At 39.9% G+C, this 25,192-nt stretch overlaps 1 non-coding gene across 1 annotated transcript; it reads right to left on the bottom strand.

Annotated features, from left to right (window-relative positions):
- Positions 1 to 236: 236 nt before the first annotated feature.
- On the bottom strand, positions 237 to 1,724 carry LOC102504364. The gene is made up of 2 exons (XR_004317855.1): positions 1,122 to 1,724; positions 237 to 1,062 (listed from the first exon to the last, which is right to left on the bottom strand). It is a non-coding gene; the product is annotated as a heat shock-related 70 kDa protein 2 (transcript).
- Positions 1,725 to 25,192: the final 23,468 nt, after the last annotated feature.

The raw sequence follows: 25,192 nt of genomic DNA, 5'->3' as shown, positions 1-25,192 counted from the left end.
TTGTTCTCACGCCACTGAAGGTGCAGAATTCCACAGTCCTGGCTGCCATTCTGTCTCTGCCGACTTCACCTGCGCCTCCATAGTTCCCTGCTTCTTTTACAGCCTGGTCAACATCCTCTTACCCAAGACAGCCTTCGTCGCTAGTCATGTTGATTCTGTTCTTCCTGCCAGTATTTTTGTCTGCAGCAGGTACACTGGGAATGATACTGGTGACCTTGTCAAAGGTCACTTGGATGTTAGGAACGCCCCAGTAAGCTACAGGATCCTACGAAGTATGAATTTGCCAAGCAGTTTCTTCTGGTTAAAGCCCTTCGTCCCTCATGCACTTTCACTAAGACAGTGGTCTGGATGTTAAGGTAAATTGTGAACATCTGGGTTTGCTTTGTAGGAACAGTGGTGTATCTCCTGCTAAGGGATGTGCTATCTTCCCCGCTGTTTCAGTGACTAGAGAGAAAGGGGTAACATTGGCGAGCTTTTCTGCACGTTCTCTGATCTGTCGCCCATGAGAACAGCTGCTCGTGCAGCTGTACAGTGTGCCACTGCCTCACCAGGGCTGATGGTCCTGTTGAGCTCCTTTCCATTCAAGAAATCTTTCAGCAATTTCTGGAACTTTGGGATAGAAGTGGAACGGCCTCTAGCACAATTTCATGAATCTGGCTCTTGTCAAGTTGGGCATCCTTCAGCGATTTGTCTACAAGCTTCAGGCTACCACAGCAGAGATAAGACTGAGCTGCTCAAAGTGGGCTCAGGACATAGAAGGGGAAAAACCCACACCCTTATAGAACGAATTAATTTCAATCCTGGCACAAGCAAAGAAATTCAAAATACATTTTGCCTTCCTACAGGCAGCCTGGGGTGGCACACTACCTGCTTGTTGGAGGCTATATCCTTCTTGTGTCTGCGTTCAAACTCTTCCCAAACAGTTATCAAAATCCTCCCCTTCCCAGTGGGTGTTACCAGCTGTGGATTTTACTTCAAAGGTACCATCCTAGGTGTTTAGGAGAGACATGTCAAAGGTGCCACTACCTAAGTCAAAGATCAGCACATGTTTCTCTTTTTTAAAGCTCCCGGGGAGGGGGGTGTTTTTTCTTTTCTTTTCTTTCTTTTTTTTTTTTTTTTTTTTTTTAAATCCAGGCCATGGAGTATGGCTGCTGCAGTAAGCTCAGTAATGATCTCAGGATATTAAGATCAGTGATGATCTCTGCTTCCTTGGTGGCCTGACACTGTGAATCATTTAAGTAGGTTGGAACAGTAATTATTGCATTTCTACCTTTTTTCCCTAAACAGACTTCAGCAATCTCTTTCATCTGCTTAGAACCATGGAAGACACCTCCTCTGGGGAAAAAATTATTTCCTTTATATTTTGCAATTTCTTTAGGCTTTCCCTTTTCACAAATCACTTGGAAAGGCCAGTGCTTCATTCTGACTGAACTGTGGCATCATCAAACTTGCAACCAATCAGCCTCTTAGCATCAAAGATGGTATTGGTGAGGTTCACCGCCTCTTGGTTCTTAGAAACCTCATTGATCAGGTGTTCACTTTGTGAAAGCTACATAACTTGGACTGGTAAAGTTGCCTTGGTAATTAGCAATAATCTCTACTTTTCCATGCTGAAGACCCCTACTTCGTAAATAAGTGGTACCCAGTTCAGTACCAGAGGCAGACATCTTGATTAAAGAAAGAAAAGGGGGAAACTGAGGCAGAAATAGTTTAGATCAGTTTCAACCCTAACCCCTTGCAGTTAACCTCTACATGAGATTTATATCCTTTATTTTCCCCACCTCCCTTTCACTGTATTTCAGTCCTTCATGGGTCAAACTCAAAGATAAATGGATTCAGTTTTACAATTCGTTCACATGGTAGTATGTTCCATTTGTTTTCTATTGTTTGCAGACATCCCCTGCATTAGGTAATAGATGCCTGACTACAAGGTAACTACCAGAATTCTGAGAATGATATCAAACCATCATGGAAAGCAACAAGGCTTCAAAAGCATTGGAGTCATTTTTCGCTTCTCTCATGCCCACATCTAATTTGTTTCTATGTCCAGTCAATTTTTCCTCTTTGCATGTGTCCTGTCCCACTGCCAACACTCTGGGTCAAATTTTTATTACTTCATACCCAGGTTACCCCAGTAGCATTATGACTAGTATTTCCCCTTTCTCTGATTTCATGACTTATTCATCACCATCACTCATTTATACATCCATCCATCCATCCATCCAATAAATATCAATTATGTAACTACCATTTGTTAAACACTGTTAGATATTGAAAGTAATGGGATAAATTAAATATGCTATCCTCTGGAATACCACCATGCTGACTTTTTAAAATTATGCCTTTAATCACACTAACCCTTGCTTAAAAACTTGTTCCCCATCACCTACCAAATAAGATAAATAGAACAGCCAACTAACCTTTTCAGTCAGTATGGCTTATGGAATCAAATAGACGCAGATTCAAGTCCTGACTGCCAGTTGTAGCTTAGTTCATTTATTAAGGATTAGGCATGCTTTTTAACCTCTCTGGTCTTCAGTTTCCTTACCTTTACAGAATACCTATCATTTTGGCACATAGTAGGTGCTCATTAAAAGTTCTTTTGACTTTCCTTATCTTTGAATAATTGGCATCCCCAACAGATTCATACAGAATCAGAGCATAATGGACACTAGATATAATCAAATAAAGGCCTCTAATTGGACAGCGGCGGAAACTGAGGTGTAGTCTGGGAAGTGAGTGGCTCCTGGTGACACAGGGATTTGGGAGCAGGTGGAGGCTAGTGCTCCTGACTCCCCATCGCAGCACTCAATGAAAGCAGCTAGGAAATGTCTGCAGGGGAAGCCTGAGGGCAGGAAGGCAAGGGCCATTCCCAGACACAAGGATGTTTAGCTTGATGATCCAGATTTCAAATACATAGCAAAGTTCTCAGTTTACAGGGAAAGGCTGTTTTTAATTTTCTCCAAATGGCAATGTAGAAGTTATTGATAAGAATCAGAAAAACTGAAAGCACAATACATACTTAACTGTATGGCATTAAGGTAACTTAGAGAGCAGCACCTTTGGTGGAGGTGAAGATAAAACAGGGAGACAAGGCAGGAAGAGAGGGGAGGGAGTCATCGAACTCGAGAAGGTTAATCCTAGACTGGTCTTCATAAAACAATGAGGTCTAAGCCATTCAGATGACAGGTAAGAAAATCCAGGCCCAGAGAGGTCAAGGGATGGCCCTAGATTGCACAGACACTTAAAGACAGAGCTGGGACACCTGGCTTTTTAAGATCTTACAATTATTTCACTTGACTACACTGGCTGCTCAAACAGAAATCTTTTCATCACTTAGCATTTGTTAGGTATCTCTTACGTGTAGATCACTGGGCGAAGCACCAAAGTAAAGCTAAGTGGATAAGCTGTACCGGGGCTGAACGCAGGGAGAGGATGGAGGGAAGGAGTGGGGTCGCGCTGCTGGATGTGTGCTCGCCGCCAGCTGCCCCCCAAGTGTCCAACATCCGCAGTCACAGCGGCCCAAGTGGGGTGGCTCCCACAGTGGTTATCACAGTGACATTTAAAATGAAGATTTAATGTCATATTCAACACAAGTTGAAAACATTCATAAATTTAATGAATCATCTAATTAAATATTGTATACACAACAGTATGGAGCAGACAGAAAGAGAAACTTAAGAGTTATTTTTATGCATAAATGCAATCAGTAAGTAAGGTTTTAAAAACAAAACCCTCTTGAATTTTATAAAGCTTTTCTTCCTAAAGCAGAAAATGTTTATTTCATAAACCACCCCTTGTTTTCAGGAATTACACGTTTATTCTTGCTCAATGCTAAGTAGTCAGCTGACCCTCAATCCAGACCAGCCGCGGGCCGCATTGCCAGCCTAGACTCGGCCAAGCCTGACTTCACGCAGAATGATCACAGGGCAATCTTGTCAAGCCTTCTGTTGTGTTATGACGCCAAAATAATCCCACGTTAGGAGGCTTTATTATAAGGTGGGGGTGAGGGGGACTACATTTTCTTAATCAGGACAAGACATCTAGTCTCATTCTTAATCTTTCCTTAATATGCTTTCCTTACCCTATATTGTGTGATAAAGTGACCCTTTAGTCTCCTGGGGCAGCCATTAGTGAAACCTCTTCTAAAGTTGATTTGTCAGCTAGCTTTAAGCCCAACATTCAACATAAAGTGGAAAGCTCAGTTTGAAATCTGACAAGTCACTTGCTGGACAAGTTCACAGAGTACAAGCTTGGACATCTCTAAGTCACGGCAGCCTGGGTTTGAAACACGGCTCCCCACCGCTCCTCTTAGAGAGCCTTCCATCTACTCTGGAACTTGGCTCATCCACAGACTATCAAACACCACCTTCCCAAGCGGCATGCTAACTGTGGAACAAATCATCTCTCTCATAGCCCCAAGTGCCCGACAGAGTTCATTTAGTCCAAATGAAAGATTTTCAGATTTCCAAAGGGCAGAAATGGTGAGTTAAAGCCTTGAACCGTAAGTACTGTTTTACATCATCAGCAGGGTGATGTGCACACAGGTAATCACTGTATTATTCCTTTCACCAGTTTGGTACTTCTTAACTAACAGATTCATCTCTTTGAGGTTCATGGATATAGCCAGTTCTCTACTAAATAATAATTACCTTAAGTATTGCATTTGGTAATGTAAGAAATCCAGGCAAAAAAACAGGTCATTTGTATGCCCTCAGCCAGGATCTGTCATTACTCCCCACATTGCCAAGAGCAAATGGTCTCGTGAGATCCACAGGATTTTGCTAATAAATAAGGTGAGATCACCTCCCTCCTGTGCTAGTCTGGGGCGACAACCCTATAGCATTCATTTCCTTACATTACTTAGCATATACCAGCTGGTCAAGGGTAAACTTTGCTTTTCTTCCAATTTAACTATTCCTCAGTCCTTTGTACAATCTCCCGGCAGCTGTGTTATCCTTAATATAAAAATGACGATTTAGCCTTAGGGAAGTAAATCAGGTTAAAGATAATAAATTGCTTTGGAAGATGAGAAAAATGGCCTGAAATATATTATAGAAAATTACTGCACCCATTGTGAGTCTGAAGAAGAAAATCAGTTGACTTTTCTTCCCCCTTTCCAGAGCAAACTGTGGCTCTGGAAAAGCTAAGGAATGAAACAGAGGGAGATAATTCATCCAGCTCTATCTAACCAGAAATAGGAAAGGAACCATAGGAGAAAATCTGATTTATGAGAACTGTCAATAAAGAATGTCAAGAGGTTCCAAGAAACCTGCAGGTGTTGCTCTTAAGTCAAATATATGTCAAGTTTTTATAGCTAATAATGCCATGGATTAAAATGTATTTATGCATATAGATGGTGCACTTGATTACAACCCTAAAGCAGAATAATACCCCACTGCTTCACGTTAATGACTATTCAGAAGTGAGAACTTGGAAGCATTATTCTCTAGCAGAGGTGCAGGGGTTAGTGTATGGCAACATCTAAAGCCAGCACCTTGCACTAACCAGGCTCACACACGCATATCTGTTCGACTTTCAGAGACTTTGCAGGGCCAGGACTAGGGCATGCATGTCAATTAACCAAAGTAAAATGTGATGAAATATTTCAAAGTGTTTTGTAAATATAAATTGCTATAGAAATGCAATATACTATGGTTGATCTTAAGATACAGTAAATCAATTTCAGAAGCATCAAGCATACATTTACATATATATATACCTGCATATACTTACACACATATGAATACATATATATGTGTGATTAACAAATTAAACTGTTAATATCTGAAGAGTACTCATTTAGAAGTTATGCTACATTGCAGCAACATGGATGTCCCTGGAGAAAGACATTCTAAGTGAAGTAAGCCAGAAAGAGAAAGAAGAATACCATGAGATCACTCATATGTGGAATCTTTAAAACAAACAAAAAAAAGGAGATGACAAATGAATTTATATATAAAACAGAAACAGACTCAGAGACATAGAATACAGACTTGTGGTTGCCAGGGGGGAATGGGGTGGGAAGGGATAAACTAGGAGTTCGAGATTTGCAGATACTGACAGATATATATAAAATAGACAAACAAGTTTATACTGTATAGCACAGGGAAATAGATTCAATATCTTGTAGTAGCTCGCAGTGAAAAAGAATATGAAAATGAATATACATATATTCATGTGACTGAAGAATTGTGCTCTACACCAGAAATTGACATAACATTGTAAACTGACTATAACTCAATTAAAAAAAAAAAAAGAAGTTATGCTACAAATGCAGTATAGCCTCTAAGGGTGGAGAAGAATATGGGATCAGGCAGAGCACATGGAAGGCTTTTACCATATAATAATGTTTTATTTCTTCAGCTGGGTGATGTGTAGGTAGGTAATCACTGTATTATTCTTTTTCCAAGTTTGGTATTCTTAAGTAATAGATAATAATATTTTAAAGATAAAGAATACTCTATTTATTTTTTAATGGAGGTATTGGGGATTGAACCCAGGACCTCATGCATGCTAAGCACGTGCTCTAGCACTGAGCTATACCTGTCCGCCCCCGCCCCACCAAAGAACGCTGTATTCTAAACAGGTATGGGTATTTGCAAGAGAGAAAAAAATTAAAAGGAAAATATCTATAATTGCTGTTCAGCTACAGAACAAAATACAAACACACACAAGCACACCTACACACACACACAGCCACACACTGCCACATGGTGTCATAGGATCAGAAAAATTGGAATTCTGTTTTTGGCTCCATCATATCTGAGCAGACTGACCTTATACAAGTCACTTTACTTTGCTGAGGTCCAGCTGATCTGCCTGAAGATGGGAATTGTAATCCTAAGATAGAGCCACTGTGCAAATTATGAACAGGACCCAGAAAAGAGCATTACATAGAGTGAAAAGCCATTATCTCAGAGTGAGGTGTTTGGACTCAGCAGCAAGGACAGCATGTGCTGAAGGGATGAGAAAGGCCCTTTCTGCCTCTCCAGTCATCACACTGAACACTCATCTGGAGCCTGGAATCAAATGAGAAGTTGACTATGCACATAGAAAAGGGGAAAAAATGTGTTTGAAATGGTCTTATCTTTCAGGAATGCGTCTGCTCAGGGTGTGAGTGGGAAGGTGGACGTGTTGTGACTCAAGCCTGGGGACAGGGAATGAGGAGACAATGCCCCTGCATCACAGGCCAGCATCAGGCTGGAGGGAGGCAGGAGTCAATCTATAGATGAGGCATTTTATTGGACTTAATCAGATTCTGAATATATTTTTTCAAATGCGTTAAACATCTTTCTAATCTTTAAAGTCTGCAAACATCTTATACTGCACATTTTATAGACATAAAGACAAGTTCAGAGAAAAAACAAGTACGTTAAGATGACGAACATCCACCTCCCCCCAGATCCAGGCCACCAACACTTTGGGCCCAGGAGAGTGTGACAGCCGTCCAGCTGGCCGCCCTGGTGTTGCCTCTGCCCTGGCTGGGTTCCGCACAGTGGCCAGGCAGAACCTCTAGAGCAGTGTTTGTCCTCCTCCACCTACGTCAGCGTCTCCCAAAACACCGTAGATGGCGCAGACTCCTGGGGCGCCTGCTTTCACTGGTCTGGGGTGGGCCTGGGGAATCTGAATGTTGGCAACACCCAGGTGATTCTGATACTGTTGACATTTGAAAACTGCTGAAGTACCTGGTATATCACAATGTCATACCTCTTTTCAAACCTTACAACAGGCTCCCTCTCTTATTCCTTACAGGCCAAAGGAGGCATCATCCCACAAAACTCTTCTAACCCAGCGGATGTCCTCTTCTACCACACCCCACTTTCCCTCACTCACTGCCCTCAGCCATCATGGACTCTTTGCTCTTCCTAAGCTCTTCCTGCCACCGGGCCTTTGCACTTATTGTTCCTTGTGCCTGGAATGCTCCCATGCTGCTGTCTCACACAGCTTACCCCTCACTCCCTTCAGATCCCAGCTCAAAGGTGACTTCATCTCAGACACCTTCCTTGGACATCCCATATGGACTAAAACCCCCTTACTTGGCTTTATTTTTTTTTCCACATAACTTCTCATAACCTGACAAATACCTATCTGTCTCACCTTGCTTCAGTGGAAGCTCCGAGACAGCAAGAACATGGCCCATTTGTTGCCCACATGCCCTAGAACAGTGTTCAGTACCTAGTGGGCCATTATTAAGTTCCTGAAAAGATAACTTAAAAATATCAAAGGTTTCACTTAAAACGTTTTGATTTTTAAATCAAAAGAGATCTTTGGTCTCCCAGAAAACAGGAAAACCCAGTACCCTGAGCCTGCTTTTCCACACAGAGGCACAGGACAGGCTGGCACAGCATGGCTCCCCTCTCCTCTCCTTTCTGCTCGGCCGCCCGATCCTTGCACGCTCTCACATTCCACCTCCCTCCTTCTTTCTATCACCAAAGACAAGCCCATGTGCCCAAAGCACCATGAGGCCAAACAAGCCGAAACACTGGTGTTTAGAGCAGAGAAAAGTTTACTGCAGAGACAAACAAGGAGAATGGGTAGCTTGTGCTCAAAAAACCCAAACTCCCTGCTGGTTTTGGGGGAAAAGGTTTTATAGGCAAGATTTGGGGTGAGGGCAGCAGGGCGTGTGACTTTCTTCTGATTGGTTGGTGGGGAGGTAACAGGGCGGTGCTCCAGGAATCCTGTGCTCAGCCTGAAGTTACCATCCTCCACCTGGGTGGGGCAGAAGAACTCAAAAGACATTGTTATGTATATGCCTTGAGGAGGAACCAGGACTCTGCCCCAAGGCTGCACTATTGTTTCCTGACTGCTCCTCCCTGATCTCTGCACCCTCTCCCTGCCCTGCTTAGCAGCTGTTTGAACCTGCCCTTTGGAGCTCAGGGAAGGTCACAGAGGCTGAATAAAGCCCATGTCCTATAAATAAGAAATGGGGGACATGGAAAGACTTGTACCCTGGAGGGCCCTGCAGGTCCTGCTCAGTTTCACTTCTAGCACTCGCCATCCTCCTGCTCTCCCTCCCGCCCTCCCCACCTCCTCCTGCCCTCCCCACCTCCTCCCTTCCATCTCTCCATCCCTCCTGCACGCTCCATGCTTCCTTCTTGCATGCTCTCTCCTCCTGAACACTGTCTCTGCTCTGCAACCCCTCTTCCTCCCTCCTGCCAGGATTCTCCCTCTAACCAAAGGTTCTCAACCTAGGCTTTTTTGCTTCCCACACTTCAGGGAAAATTTCACTGTCTAAGAGGCATTTTTGGTTGTCACAACTAGCCAGAGTAGTGCTACTGACATCTGTCCCATCAAAGCTAAGGATGCTACTAAACATTCAACATATCCGACAATGCAGTAGGACAGTCCCCACAACAATGAAGCTGGAGCCAAGTGTCAGTGGTGCTGAATCTGAGACACCCTGCTCTGGAAAGGACCAGGCCGTCCTCAACTTCTCTGACTCCATACACCTCTACCAACCTCCAGCAGAAAAAAACAGAACAACTTTTTCTCCTTCTTGATGAACTCATTGACAAAAACAGGACATAAAAGCAAGGAAGTTTTAGAATGACTATTACACAACATTTCCAATAAAACGTAAGATGTCCTCACTCTCAAAACTGAAGTCACAAATCTCAGTTACATTTCCTACCAGATTTTAATGAACATTGGAGCACCCTCATTCTGGAAAGATAGAAAGCAAATATAACAAAATGTTAATCATGGTTAACTCTGAATTATAATATTACATATTGTAGAGAAGAAAAGCGAATTTTCCCTCTACCCTTTCAGATTCTTAGCTGAGATGCCCTGTAACCAGAAGACAGATTAACAGGAGAAAAACAAACAGAAGCTTAATAACATGTACCCCTCCTGTATACACAGGAGAGACCCAGGATACCTGAGTGTCTCCCCAAAATGCCCCAAGTCACCACCTTAAATACCATGTCCAGCTAAAGACAAAAGAAGACATTGGGGGTTGGGGAGCCAGTTACCTGAAGTACCAGGAAAAGTACGATAAAAAAGGGTAAGGTTGTTATACAGATTTAAGTCTTTGCTTTCTGCATTGATAAGAATTTGGCTTGTGGCATCTTTCTTCCTAGTATAGAGAGGGAGGGAGACACTCTCTCTATTGGAGATTTCCCTTATAAATGCAAATGTCCCTCACAAAAGGGTAACCTCTACTACTAATTTTCAGAGTTTTCCCTCTGTTGTTCCGTTAAAAAAACCATCTGCTCTAAATAATTCTTATGCCAAAGAGGCATATTTTGGGGTGGGGGTGACATGTTCTGCTCCCCTCCAATATGATTTTTATGATTTTGCTTGCTTCGTATGTTTCCATTTTTCCAAATTTTCTACCAGGAAAATATATTAATATTAAAACCATTAAAATTAAGTATCATTTAAAATACCAATTAAAATAATACCAAATCAAAAATCACATATTATTAGTATGAAAAAGACATCTTAAAATTTGTCCCACAAAACTTACAAAATAAGAAACACTTTTGATACACCAACATTGGCTTTCATCCTGAACCAACAGTGTTATTTTTTGCTTGTTTTTTTTTTTAACTAAAAAAAAGCCAAAAAATATTAACAAAAAAGTGTTTAAAAAAACTTTGAAAATTAAAAACTTAAGCATGTTGACATAGATTTCCAAGGTAAGTTCAACTTGTAAGCAGTATCAAAAAGGGCATCTTAAAATCTATCTTCTAAAATCTTAAAATTAAAAAAAAAAAAAAACCTCACCTTTGATATATCAACTTCAGCTTTCATCCTGAACTGTTCAGTGTTGTCAAAAGCCTAAAGTTACACCAAGAAGTGCTGAAATGGACTCATGTGGATTTTGTAGGTTGTGATACACTTAAGAATTGTTAAAACTCCAGAAGCTGGGAGAAATTTGGGCATTTTAACTTCATGGTGGGCCCAATTTGCAATTGCATTATCAAGCATTCTCACAACTAGACACGAACACACTTAAGACAAACATGAGGGAAATCTCTAATTACAGATCACAGATAAGTCAACTTTTCAGTCAACAAGCAAATGTCTTCTAAAGGCATTACAAAGTAGAGTTCTCTATTACCTATCTTCTCTCTCATGCTCTTGATTTTGATATCTTTAAAAACCTCAGAAAGATCTTGACATTTATGAGGAAGCCGAGGATTTCAGGATAGTAAGGAATTCTTATCATTTTATATAAAATAAATGTCAAGTTGGATAAGGGTCCATCGTGTTGGTTTACACCATTTATCGTAATCAACTTAATATCACTTCCAGCAGTGTGGCATAGCACTGCATCAACAATATGATAACTGGAACTCCTCTGCTCCTTGAATTAGTAAGCAAGTTTCAGTGCATATCAATCATGCATAATGAGTCTGAAGCATTGCTTGATTATATTTCATTTGCATAAGAATTTTCTGTAATTTTTTTAAACTGATCATTTTTAATTCAGAATAGATTTAAATGCCACACAACCGCCACTCCCCTCCTGAAATGCTAAGCAATCTTCTTACATAATACAAAAATGCTAATCAATTTTTTTAATGCAGATCCTAGCTTGTTAATGAGTTTTCACCTTTCTACATGCTGTCAAATCTCATTACACTGTCACCTTTCTAGGGTTCACAATTGGAATACATATTTAGATGGTTCAATTCTAATTGCGACACTATTTCATTGCATTTACAAGGGAAACATCTTTTAAATAATCCTTGGATTGTCCAATTTGAAGGATAATTTGCTCTCTTTGCATTCTGTAGTTTGTAAAACCCCTACCATTAATTTATGGAAATACTGATTCAAACATTCTCTAATAAGCCAAAAGTCTGAAGATTAAAAATGAAACCAACAGGAACCAACAGATAAATATAGATCTAGAAGTTAATTACAACAAGAGAAAATGTACAAATAAAAATAGCTTGTTATATGTAATAATTTAGAAACAAGTAATCCATTTCAGGATTATTACTTTAAAACAATTACTCATAAGATTCAGAGGCTAAGCATTTTCTTTTTTTTCTTTTTTTTTTCTTTTTTTTTTGGCTAAGCATTTTCTTGAATTACATATTTTTTTTCAGTCAAAGATGTTGAACTATTTTGTTGAGGAGGCAAAATTTTCCTCTACCCTCCTAGGTTCTTTGGCTGGTCTAAGAACTAAATTAACATGAGGCAGGTTAATAAGAAAATCAAAGTTTAATAACATGTATAATTGGGAGAGATCCAGGAAAACTCAGTAACTTGCCCAAATGGCCTAAGCCACCACCTAAATATCATCTTCAGTTAAAGACAAAAGAAAGATGGGGGAGGGGGAGGGAGTTATGGGAGGTGACCAGGAAAAAAAGCACAGGGAACAAGGGAAAGGTTATTATGCAGATTTAAGTCCACGTTTTCTCCATTGATAAGTTTCCAGAGATTTAGTCATTCTCTTCTTGGTACAGAGAGGGAGACACCCTTAGAAATGAAAAATTTATAAGAAATAACTGTTTCTTATAAAAGGTTAACCCCTACTTGGTTTTCAGACAAGGGTAATCCCCTTGTCTGCTGTTTCTTAGAAAATAATCAGGTTGAAATAACTAATATCCCAAAGAGACATATTTTGGGGTGGCACATTCTGCTCCTCTAGACCCTGCATGTGAATCATGCTGAAATCTTTTAATAGAACATTTTGAAGAGCAGACCTCAGAAACCAAGACAAGGGGCAGGACAAGTGACTCATTTTTAAAACATGCCACGTACTGACAATAACTTTTTAAAAAAAAATGCTTAATAGGAAAAAAAGAATAGGTTATATGGGAAAAGCAAGCACTTGGGGAGGGGGGAAATGAATTTAACTTGCTACATGATCTCTTAGATGCAAGCATCTAAGCAATGCCAAGTACCAACCTACTGGCTAGAAGTAACGGTCCCTGATAGATCTCATTACTACACACTGGATGTTCTATTCTTTGTAAGGAAACAAATATATATTATCCATCAAGGTAACTTTATTCCCCTCGAAATAAACTGGGAAATTTCCATAGAGAACAATCTGCATGGTAAAAGGATTCACTGAATCATCCTGAGGCATTTTTTTCCATGTATAAATTCCTAGTTTAGATGGTACCATGAATACACATTTGCTTAGGAAAAAAAGTCTCTTTTGTTCACTTGTTCAAGTGCACGTCCAATTCCTAAAACCTATCGGTTTGCTTTTATGCATTCATCATACAAAGCTTCTAAAAGCTGAATATGTAATATTCTTTGAAAAGAAGCTTATATAAAATTTTAATAAGCTGTGTCATATTTCAAAAATCACAAGATTACTGACATTTCCTACAAGAGACGATTTATCCTTAGTTCAAGATCCACAATCACTTGTTTAATTTAGCACACACAGCAAAGACAAACCAGCTCTGTTCGCTTCCCTAAAAAGCAGTATTGCTTGCCTTTAAAATAGAATTTAAATAAATGACCATTGAGGCATTTGTTTGATAGTGGGGTTAATAGGTGATTTTCAACAATAAACCTGTTGAAAATCTGTAAAATAAATCAAAAACGAACTTTTCAAAAGCAATGACAAAGACTTGACCAAATGGTAAAATAGTACAAAACACAGGGAGGGGAACAGACGACGAATTTTGAGAGTTTCTGGAGCCCTTATGCCCTGATGGGAAGAGCCCTTCCCTAGTGACAATAGACCGGCGGCGTCCAAAGTCACCCCGCCCGTATCACAAAGGTGCTACCCACTGCAGTGCTGCAAGTCTTGAGGCCAGATGGGCCTTTACAAAGTAGGAGCCTCGCTTTCCTACAGATTAGCTAAAATTCCACAAACAAAATCCAACCTCGCGGTAAAGGCAAAAAAATAAGGGCCTCTGAAAGCTCAAATCGCGAGACTCTAGAGGTTACCCAAATTACAACAAATTCAAACTTTAGAGGAAAGGAATGGTTAGGCACTCAAGGAGTCACAAAATGGCTCCCCTGACGCTAAGGCAGCTTTAAGAATTTGTTGTGATTAATTAACTTGCTTTCTTTGAATTAATTCTGACTAACCTGTTTTTCTCCTTGTTACTGCTACTGTTTAACTTGCCTGAATGACCGTGTGCTTAGCAACCCCAACTCTATGATTTACACGCCACCCTAAACATGTTGAACCTAATCCCAGGAGCTGTTTTCCAGAAAGAAGGTCACAGAACAATAGCCCTGAAGAAACAGCCAGATCCTCCAAGAGCCCCCATGACACCAGAGGGATCAGACCAGATAACGCCAAGGCCAAGGGCCTAATTAATGGGCCAGCAGAAGTTCCCGGGACACAAGATAAACTTTTGTAAAAGACTATTGTTACCACTGACGTGCTCCATCTCCTCTGTCTGTATAATCACCAAGCCGCAACCCCAGGATGGATTCACAGTCTCTAAGCCACTAACCTGCTGTGACTTCCCTTGCCCGGCAATAAAGCTGCTCTTTTCTTTGCTCCCAAAACTCTGCCTCCGAGTTTGAATTCGCTTTGGGGGTACAGAGGCCAAGCTAAAATCAGCAAGCTCCAGGAGGGTGGCGGATTTCACCCTGCCCGCCTTACCTTGCACACTCATTCTGAATGTTCTGGAGCCTCCGCAGCATCCCGCCCCAGTGCCTCTCGGACCAGACTCCACAAGGCCGGACGTCTGGCCCTGCAGCCACCCAGGCCGGCCCTGGACCCCTGCTCCGGCCTCCGCAGCAGGCGCGCCCCAGCCGCCGGCCGTCCGGCGTGGCGCGCGGGGCCCGGATCTGCGCCTGCGCCTGCGCCTGCGCCTGCGCTCTTGCCCCAATCCCCGCAGTCCGCCTGCCTTCCTGCCGCTGTTCCCTGTGGTTCCTCTGCTCCCATTTCGGCAGATTCCAAAAACTGTTCTCCTTTGTGTTTTGTCCTTCTCGGTTTTTCATTTCCTCGAACTTCTCATTCTTTAATTTTGTCTCACTTCTCTCCCATTGTAGTTTCTCGTTCTTGCTCCCGTTCTTTTATTCTTCTCTCATTATCAGGGCTCTTAGTTTACTTCATTCACTCATTTCCTGATTTTTACCCTCCAGAATGTTCTGGTACTTTATTTTACTTTATTCTCATGTTTAATCTCATACTTTCAGCATACTCTCTACACCTCTCATATTCTTTTATATTTTTAAAATACTTGGGGGTAATTGAGCCTAAACCCCATTTTCTTTTCAAAAGCAGGGTTTAAGTGAGGTCAGAGGATAGAGGCCACAAGAGAGGAATTCAAATAGAGGAACAGACCCAGCATAGTTTCATCTTTAAGGTTAATTGTATGAATCAGCAAAGTCAAACTGCGAAGATCAGTCGGCCTGCCCAGTATCAAATAGAAACAAACCTGCAGTTAGACAAGGAGGAACTTTATTCAAAAAGACTATGACAAGAGGGAGAATACTCCAGTCTCAGGATCTGCAAGTGTCTCAAACAGAGAAAGGCTTTTCTTATAGATGGAGCAGTAAGCAACGCTGGCAGGAACTCGGTGGGAGAGATGGGCAAGTGGTGGCAGTGAGCAGGTTGGTTAACATCAGACTTCTTCAACAGGAAGTACTTCTGTGGTCAACCAATGAGTGATTCTCAGAATGAACTGTTAATGAACCACCTTGGTGCTTGCTTAAACTTCAGTTGAGTCAAATATCAGGGCCCTGTGGGGAGGACAGAAGCCTGACTAAAGTTCAGTCAAGCCAAATCAGAGGGTAAATAATGGAGAATCGTGAGCGCTGCGTCACCTGGTAAGTCACCAGTGCTCCCTGTAGCTGGAAGTCTCCAACGGCAGACCAGTTCTGAGCACAGTACTTCAGCTAACCACTTCATTTTCAACATTTATTTCTGTTTCATTCAACAAATATTTTTGGAACCTCTTCTCTGTCAAAGCTGTGTCTTGTTTTTCTGTTCCAGTCCACCTATGGAAATTGAGATTAAGGTACCACATAAAATGCACAAATGGAAACAGCATTAGTGATTAGAAAGGACACATCTGTTATGCTGCAGATGATGAAAGGAGGCCTAGAACAGTGAAGTGACTTGCCCACTGCCAAGCAGCTAACCAGTAGCAGAACCAGAACTGAGCTCTAGGCAATCTTAATCCTTCAGTACACACACACACGCACACGATTATACCTCTGAAAAATTATCATAGTCACTGAGAATGGATATCCTTTTGATTAAGAAAAGCATTTTGGCTCTGCTGTATAGTTATATTTAACTTTGCTTATACATTTTATTGGAATTATTTCTGCAAATGTAAAGTCCATCTTTATATCTTGGAACATATATACCCATAAAAAATATATATATATTTATATATATAAATAACTTTTTTTTCCCCAAGACAGAAAATTACACTATAGAAAATGGTCGTAAGTCCAGGGAAATAGCAGAACATTAAATCATGCTGAAGTCAGAGTTCTGTTTTTGGTTTGAATAAGTCATCACACAACACAAAGAATAATTTGTTGTTACTATCATTTTAACAAGATAGTTTTTCTTAATGAATACCACTCAGTAATAACCTAAGGTGAATCTGCTCAGAGGAATTTGTTTTGCTATTAATATTTATCAAAGAAGACTGCGGGATTCACACTTTCAACATCTGCAGTCTTAAGTGAACAGACAGCAGTAACGGGCAAGATAAGATGATGAATTAGGGAGAAAGCAATCGAATCTAAAAGGAGACATTAACTGTGATTAAACATATTGTTTGCTATGCCTACTGCAGTGAGAAACAGCAATTCAAGAAACCATAACATCTTTTTATAACATGAAATATGGGAAAAGGCAGGATAAAAGCAATATGTCACTGAAATCTGCAACTAGTATGGTCTCTTGCCTGTTTATCTTTTATTTGGCTTATATTTTCATACTCTTAGAAACCATTTATTTCTAGAGCTTCTAATGACATTACACTACATTATACATACTGTGATCTAGATGTCAAGATTGAATGAATATAAAATAGCTATTCTAAAGATGTATGAATATGGTAAAAAGCAACCTCATCTCCTTAAAGCAAAGAGCAATTGCCTTGAGATAAGATAATAACATTTTGCTAACTGCAGACAATAAATAATAAAATAGAAACCACAATGGAATAATAAAATACACCATTTTAACCCTCAAACATGTATTATCCCTAATGTGTGCTGTATGTTGTGGATTTACAGCTATGCTTCTCATAAATACATTTTAAAAATAAGAAATGTGTTTCAGACTGGTAAAAAGGATGGCATGTTATATTTTCACTCTAATGCCCCCTCCTGCCACCACTACTATGACTTAACAAGGTTAACCGAAAACTATACACTTTCCCTTTGATTAAAGAACTTTTGGCAAATAGATACACACACACACAGTTTTAGTTGAAAAGGGCAAACAGCAATTACTTTTACAAACACAATGTAATATTTTTAACTGATTTAACCATTTAAATAACTCAGAATAAGGTTAAAAACCTTTTTAAAAAATGAATAGATACCACCATGTGTATATTAGAAGAGAAAGAAGTGAGGCCCAGATCGTAGGAACATATGTCTTTTAGAGCCAGATTTGAGTTTGAGTCCTGGCTTCTAAATGACTCTCGGCAAATAACTGAATTTCTCTGATCCCCATTTCATCCAGCTGGAAAATGGACGGTCTACCTGCCATTAGAATAAGAATTCAATGAGATAACACGTGAAAAAGTGCTTCAAAAGCTGTAAAGATCAATACAAATGAAAAATCATTTCGCTTCCCTAGCTACAGCGCCACATGCCCCTCAGCTGACTGACTGGATGATATAAGCCTTACAAGGAAGAATGTGGTGTTTGTGTTCTAGAGGTGAAACTGTGATGCTATAGGTTTTTTGGATAGTTACAAATGTTCTCAGTTTCCTCAGGCCTCAATGTAGCCTACAACACGATGTAGACGAAAGTGCCTAGTTTTTGGATCCAGATGGACCCAGACCCCTGAGTTGGAGTCCCAGCCACACCTCTTTCTGTCATGTGGATGTGATCATAGATATGACATTTCAGCTTTCTGAGCTTCAAGTTACTTATTAATATGGCAATACAAATGGTACCTACTTCCCAGATTTGCTTGACGACTGTGTGAGATAACACTTCTTAATTACTAACACCATCCCTGGCACATAGTAGGCACTCAGCAAAAGGTAGCAATGTTATCAATATTGATCTTGCTTGCCCTCATTTGACAATTATGCTTCCTGCTCTAAATGGCAAGTTTCAAGCCCCCGGGCATCTTTGCCTGAGATGTTTCCACAATACAATCTAAGGTGGGAATCTGCTCAGAAGAATCTGTTTTATATTAATATTTATTGGAGGATACTACAGAATTCACACTTTCTACATCTGCTGGGAATTTCTCTGCTTCAGAGCTTTTATTGTTAGACTGCCACTTACAAGGAATTTTTTCACATCTCAGTGATCAGTATTACAAATAGGTGTCACAACAGTGACTTTATGTATAAACAAAACACTATGTTCAAAGGTGAAGTTTCCAACCAACCCCTAAATGAAATAGATATTTGAGTAACAATGTACTAACATCCTCAACTCATGTTAACTTGCCCTTTTCTAGATGACCCAGCACTCTATAACCCTAGTGATGAAGTCCTGGCCACAGGTGAGTGATGACATATGACCTTGGATCAGCCATAAAGCACACCCAATTTGCAGTAGTGGAAATTTGCATTTCAGACTCCTGGTTCTCTAAGCACCTGCCTACTTTTCCAAAATGGACTACAGAAGAAAGAAGACCTTGTCACGTTCACTTCTGGGGGGAACAGTGATTTAGAAGCCACTTGATTTGTGGACTGGATTTAGTCACTCCTCTTTCTCCACTGACTGCTAGCAAAGGCTTTATCTCACAAATCGTCTTAGATAATTTCTAGGGCTTTTTGTATCTCTTTCACAAACTTAATAATTCCAGAGAAAAAACAAAAATTTTGAATAGATATTGATGAGGAAAAGTACCATGAAAATAAGATTAAAAGAAGAAAGTGAGATGGTAGATGCTGGGATGGGACAGTTTAAATTGAGGGCTCAGAGAAGGCTAGGCTGATACGGTAACCTTTGATAAGAAACCTGAAAGAGGTGAGGTTTGTGGTCCATGCAGTTGTCTGCAGGAAGGGCATTCCAGGAAGAGGAGGCAACCAAGGCAAATGTCCTGGGGTAGAAGTGCACTTAATGTGCTTGAGGAGCAGAAATGAGAGCCGTAGGGCATCACTAGTGCAGACCAGGGGGTGAGGGAAGGGGCTAATAGGCCTTGAATAGAGGTTTTTACATTAATAATGTATGTGCAAGACACTCATGGGAAAAATAGTAAGATATTCTTAAACACACACAAATGAAGACCTAAGTAATGAAAAGGAACGCCATGTTCTCAACTTAAGAAAACCATCAGAAAGGGAAAACAATAATACATTTTCCCAAACTGATATGTAGTTTCAGTGTAATGTCAATCAACTCTCTACAAGCTTTTACAGGAACTTGATAAGTTGATTCCAAATTTTCTTTAGAGAAACAGTGATACAAGGATAGTCACATCTCCAGGATACTCCTGTAGGAGAGTACGTAGATTTGACCAACAAAATACCAAGATTTTGCATTAAAATTTAGTGATGAAGACTGGTTGTATAATCATCATTCTTGCCTACCGTAATCTTCCTGACTTCATCTTCCCTTTGCTCATCCCACTCCCAGCTACACTGACTGGCCTCCTTGCCTTGTTGGCCCTGTTGGACTTTCGGACTTGATGGTCCACCTGCCTAGTACATTCTCACCCCGTCATCTCCATCAGGCCTCTGCTAAGATCAGCAGGGCCTTCCCTGTCCATCTTATTATTAAGGGGCAACCCTCAACCCACCAGGAACTCTGTCTCCTCCGTCTCTGCTTTATTTTTCTGCATGGCACTTCTCAACATTCGCTATTCTACATATTTTAATAATTTGTAACTTCACTGAGGCTTCCCACCACTAGACTGGAAGTTCAAGAAAGGCAGATATTATTCTCTTTTGTTCTTTGATAGATCCTAGTAATTTAGAAAAATGCTTGGCACATACCAGATGCTTAATATTTGTTGAAGGACCGAATAAGTGAATGAATGATACTGCAATGTGCAATGATAATATTTAACTGAAACATAAAAGACAAGGCCAGACATAGAGCCAAAGATATATAAACATTTGGTAGATGACAAAGGTGACATTGCACATTGGTGAGAAAGGAACAAAAATTAATATAACACAGTTTTCTGGAACAACGGTTAATCCATATGGAAGAAATGTAATGAATCATTACCTCAAACCAGACATAAAAATCCACTTAAGATGTATGAAATAACTCAATATGAAATGCAAAACTCTAAATATTTTTGAATTAAATCTAATTAATTTTATAACATGGGTAGGGAAATTTTTCTAAACCCAGACCAAAAAAACAAACAAAAAAACCCCCAAAAACCAATATTTATAAAGGAAAAGTTTGCTAAATTAAATTACATTAAAATTAAGAATCTATGTTTTCCAAATAAAACCATAAAATAATGGAAAGGGGAACTCACAAATTGGGATACTATATTTGCTACACTAAAAACAGCAAAAAGTGAGTTTCCAGAATATTTTTTAAAGTCCTAAAAAATTCATAAAAATAGCAACCAAGTTAAAAATGAGCAAAAATGTGAATAGACACTTTGGGTAAGGGAAGAGTTGAATTGCTTGTGACATATTCAATTATACTGAACATAATTAGGAATCAAGGACATGCAAATATGACATCACAATGAGACACCATTTTATATTCACTAGATTGAGAAAACTTAAGTCTGACAGTTCCAAGTTCTAGGGAGGATTGTGAATCAACGCTCATGCACTGCTGGTGCGAGAAACTGGCATAACCATGTTGAAAAGCAACATGGCATTATCTTTAAAATTACATTGGATCACTGGCATATATAAAATAGATAAACAAGTTTCTACTGTATAGCACAGGGAACTATATTCAATATCTTGTAGTAGCTCATGGTGAACAAGAATATGAAAATGAACACATGTATGTTCATGTATGACTGAAGCGTTGTGCTGTACGCCAGAAATTGACACAATATTGTAAACTGACTATACTTCAATAAAAAAATATTAAAAATAAAATAAATAAATAAAATAAATAAAGTGGTTACATACAAAAAAATGAATAAATTTACTGTTATGATTCAGGAATTAGAGTGACTGGCTTAAGTGCTTGGAAACTCAGTAAAGTTACCAACTAGTAAAGGTAGTTAGCAATAAACAATCTGCTGTTTTAATATTACCATCACATACCCTGAGTAGGTTCTGAAATAGTAAACTAAGAATGACATTCTTCAAGAAGATATGCAAAACAGAGAAAAAGTTCTATTTTGCGTGGTAAAATTTCCACTTGGTTCATGTTTTATTAATGAAAATTAGCTAACTATGGCACTCATAGATTTCTAAAAATACTGTTATTGAAAGACTTGACAAGGGAAAGCTGCACATACTCAGTAAGTAACTATTTCCTGTAGATGAAAAGATAGCACTTACATTTCCTTTAGTCATTTTAAGATAATTAGCTATTGAAAGGGGTTATATATTTTTTCAGAACCATTCCCACATGTAATTCAAATGCCCTGTTCTTTAAATGTCTTCTCACAAAAAAACCCAGATGGTTTTTCTGAAATATTTATTTAAAGTTTTAAATTTAAATGTAAATTGATTTTTTAACAATTTTTTGTCGTTTGGTTACATGCAAGTTTAGGCAGATACCCATTTTCTCAGAGCCTGCCACAGCAAAAGATGTTTCTTTTAAACTAGACCACAGTCCCAAGTTGTGTTATAATCAATACGTTATTCAACAAGAATCACCGTGCAATAGATAGCTATTTTTATTTATTTATTTTTTCAATTTAGTTGGCGGGAAGTGGCCAGACTTACGACTTCACAATATTGCTATGATAGTCATTTATAAGATCAATTCCTGTACCACTAGATGTCGGCTACTTAATTTCTGTGTACGACTGATTTGCTTCTTGAAATATATCCTAGATTCATTCGAATTTTATTAAGTTGAATCACAAGTATGTTGTCATACCCATTATTTGGTTATTGTATGAATCAGAAGGAAGACCGCATGGCATTCATGGCTAGGGAACTGCATTCAGTGGTATTTTCCAACTCTGGTTGATAGTGGTGTCTTTAATATGGGTAAATCAGGGTATTAAAAAAGAAGTGACTGCATTATGTTCACTTGATTTACTTGGGCAGAGGCTGAGGACTCCACATGGACCCTAAAGTATCACCGTGAACTGCCTTCTCAATCTGCCCTGGTGATAATGCTTTGACGCATAAGGGGCTAGGTGGCCTAACTGGCATTTATTGACATCTCAAACCTTGGGAGGACTGGATTTATTCAAGCTCTGGATGTGACTCTGTCGGGCTGCATGTTTATTACATAATTTGAAGTACACTTCTCCCAAGATACTCCTCTATGGTGGAGATGCTTGAATTTTACACAAACTATTCATGATTATAGTTCCTGTCCAAAAGAAGGTAAAGTAACAAGGAAGTAGAGAAAAATCCAATTACCTAATGAGAATAGGCTACCTCCAGGGCTGCATAATTTGAAGGGGTGTCATTCACATAACTTATGATGTGAACGATACTCTCTGTGTTTGGGCAAGAAAATGAAAATATAGCTGCAGAAATATAAATGGACTGATTGGTAATAAAATAGTAGCACACACCTGTAACTCAGTTTTCTCCAGGCCTCGGATTGTCAGGACCAGCTAAGTTGGATGACTGATACCAACCCAAATTGCTTGTCTTTTTACCCTACTCACGTACTTCAGAAGGCCTGCAGACTCTGGTTCAGATCCCCAGACTTTCAAGTATGTCCAGGAATTCCCAAGGGGGTGGCATGTTTTTCTAATGAAGAAGTCCAGGCAGCTATGGAGTGACCAGCAATTGAACCCTTAAATGATTAAAACTGTCAGTGCCGAATGGGAGAGGACGTTCAGCTTCTCCTCATTAACGTTACACCTGCTTAGAGAGGACACACATCTGAAGGGTGACACCGCCCTTTGCATTTACATCCACAGTCCTCTCTCTACTAAGGACTCTGACATCAACCCAAAGGGAACTGGATCTGGAAAATGCTAACAGCTTCCAAACTGTCCTTAAAACAACTGTCCTCTAACAACTAAGCTAAGCCACTGGGTCCAGCTTGTTTGTATCCATTTCTTTCTTCCATTTCCATGTGCCTTTGCTCAGGAGTCCCCCAAGTTAGCCATGCAAAGAGTCTTCTAACAGGTCATTGCCACATTTCTTCAAGGAAGTTTAGATAATGACTCAAACCATTGACAGGCACTGCTTCTGGCTACACAGGCTGGGGGTCCAAGCACAAGTGTACACTGTACTGCAGACAGCACCAAATGTCACACACATTCTGTCATTTAACCTCACAGGAACCCTGTGAAGTAGATTTCTAGATTCACTAGATTTCCCTGTGAAGGACATCGGAATTCAGCAAGGAAACGTTATTTGCTCATCGTCACTTAAACAGCTTGATAACATTAAGCAACTAGAATCTTTCCTCCACATGACATTATTTTTTTGATTCTGCCTCGTTAGAGGGCTTATTTCATTTGGAAAACTTCCTGCTGCATGAGGGCACCAAAGTAAAAGCCACCAAAAGAATGCAACATTTAGACCCTATCAACCTACTTCCTGTTTCACCTACATGGACAAGTCATAAAAGTAGTAACGATCCATCACCTGAAGCAATAGACCATACTTAAGGCAGGTCAACTTGGACCAAGTTGAGACTACCCTTACAGAGAGTGGTTTCAGGAGATTGGTGGGGAAAGAAACCAGTTTGCAAAGATTTGAGGAGAAAAGAGGGACAAAAGTGGAGAAAAGAGGACTAGGTTATTTTGATAAGCTTGAGCTATTTATTTCAAGAAGCTGAGACTATTTGAAAATCAAGGGACATATAGGAGGATGCATATCGTGAAAGAAATCTTTCCTACTTGGGAAAGGAAATGTTTGACCATACTTGATGACAAAGAAGTAGTTGATGGAGAAAAATTGAAAGGGCGGAATACAAGGAAGACATTCTTAATGGAGTGAGGGCCCAAAGAAGGCAGAAGGGAATGGATCAAATACGTATTGTCCTGGGATTAGTGTAGGAGTAAAGATATCATAGAAGAGAAAGAAAGGAGAAGTGAAAAGGCAAAAGGAAATTTTCACTTTAGTAGCTAGTGAAGTTTTCAATAGTCTGCTAAACCTATTTTTATTTTAAGTAACTTAATGAATATTCATAAGGAAAAATGTGAAGTGGGCTTTTTCCCCATTTCTTGAGAGTCATTATGGAAAAGTAGAAATAGCCAGAAGAGTGGACTTAAAGTTCAAGTCCAAATTTGATGCATGTCTTGACCTCTACGACATGATGCTACCTGCCTAGAAGACTGTTATGAGGTCTCAATGAGCTGAGGGACATGCTCCTCTCCCCTCCATCCCCGCCTCACTCTGGTGAGCACTGCACTGAGGCCATAGTAGGGGAACCATAGGAGCATGTCATGCCGATTAAGGGGAACTTCCCTTTTATTTGGTTCAAATATTTCATTTGCTGATGCTTTGATTTCTGCTTAAAGCACACAATAAATGTAACAAATCAGGCCAGTCTAGGGCTGGCAAGCTGCTGTGTCTTGCAGAGTAACTGTGCTAACAGCAACGGCAGCAACAGCAGTGACGTCACCCTCCATTCCTCGACGGCCAAACACTATATAAACATGATCACTGAGCCTCGCAATTCAACAGGATAGCTATCATCAGCACCATGTTATAAACGAAAACATGAGAGGCAGAAAGGTTGGGTGCCTTTCCCATGTGGCCACACTGGTATAAATGGCAGTGCTGTGCTCAAACCAGGGTGTATATGGTTCTGTTTCATTCTTTTTCCACTGGGCTACGTTTTCTACCTAAAATAGTTGAAGCTGCACGAGAACATACTGGCAAGACTCAGGTCCTAAATTCCTCAGAGCCTTTTCCCGTCACGTCCCTGGAATCTCAAATGAAAAGAGTGTGCTCCTGTTCACTCGCTTCTCTTCCTACACTTTCAGGCCATGAAATCGCATGGTGCCTGATATGAGAAGCATGTAGTTATAGCTCCTTGTTAGCAGAGTAGACAATATACTTTC

The sequence above is a fragment of the Camelus ferus genome, chromosome X (assembly GCF_009834535.1).
Source record: "Camelus ferus isolate YT-003-E chromosome X, BCGSAC_Cfer_1.0, whole genome shotgun sequence".
Classification (NCBI taxonomy): Eukaryota; Metazoa; Chordata; class Mammalia; order Artiodactyla; family Camelidae; genus Camelus; species Camelus ferus.
The sequence above is the reverse complement of the archived record's forward strand: the minus strand, read 5'-3'. Positions and strand labels throughout refer to the sequence as shown.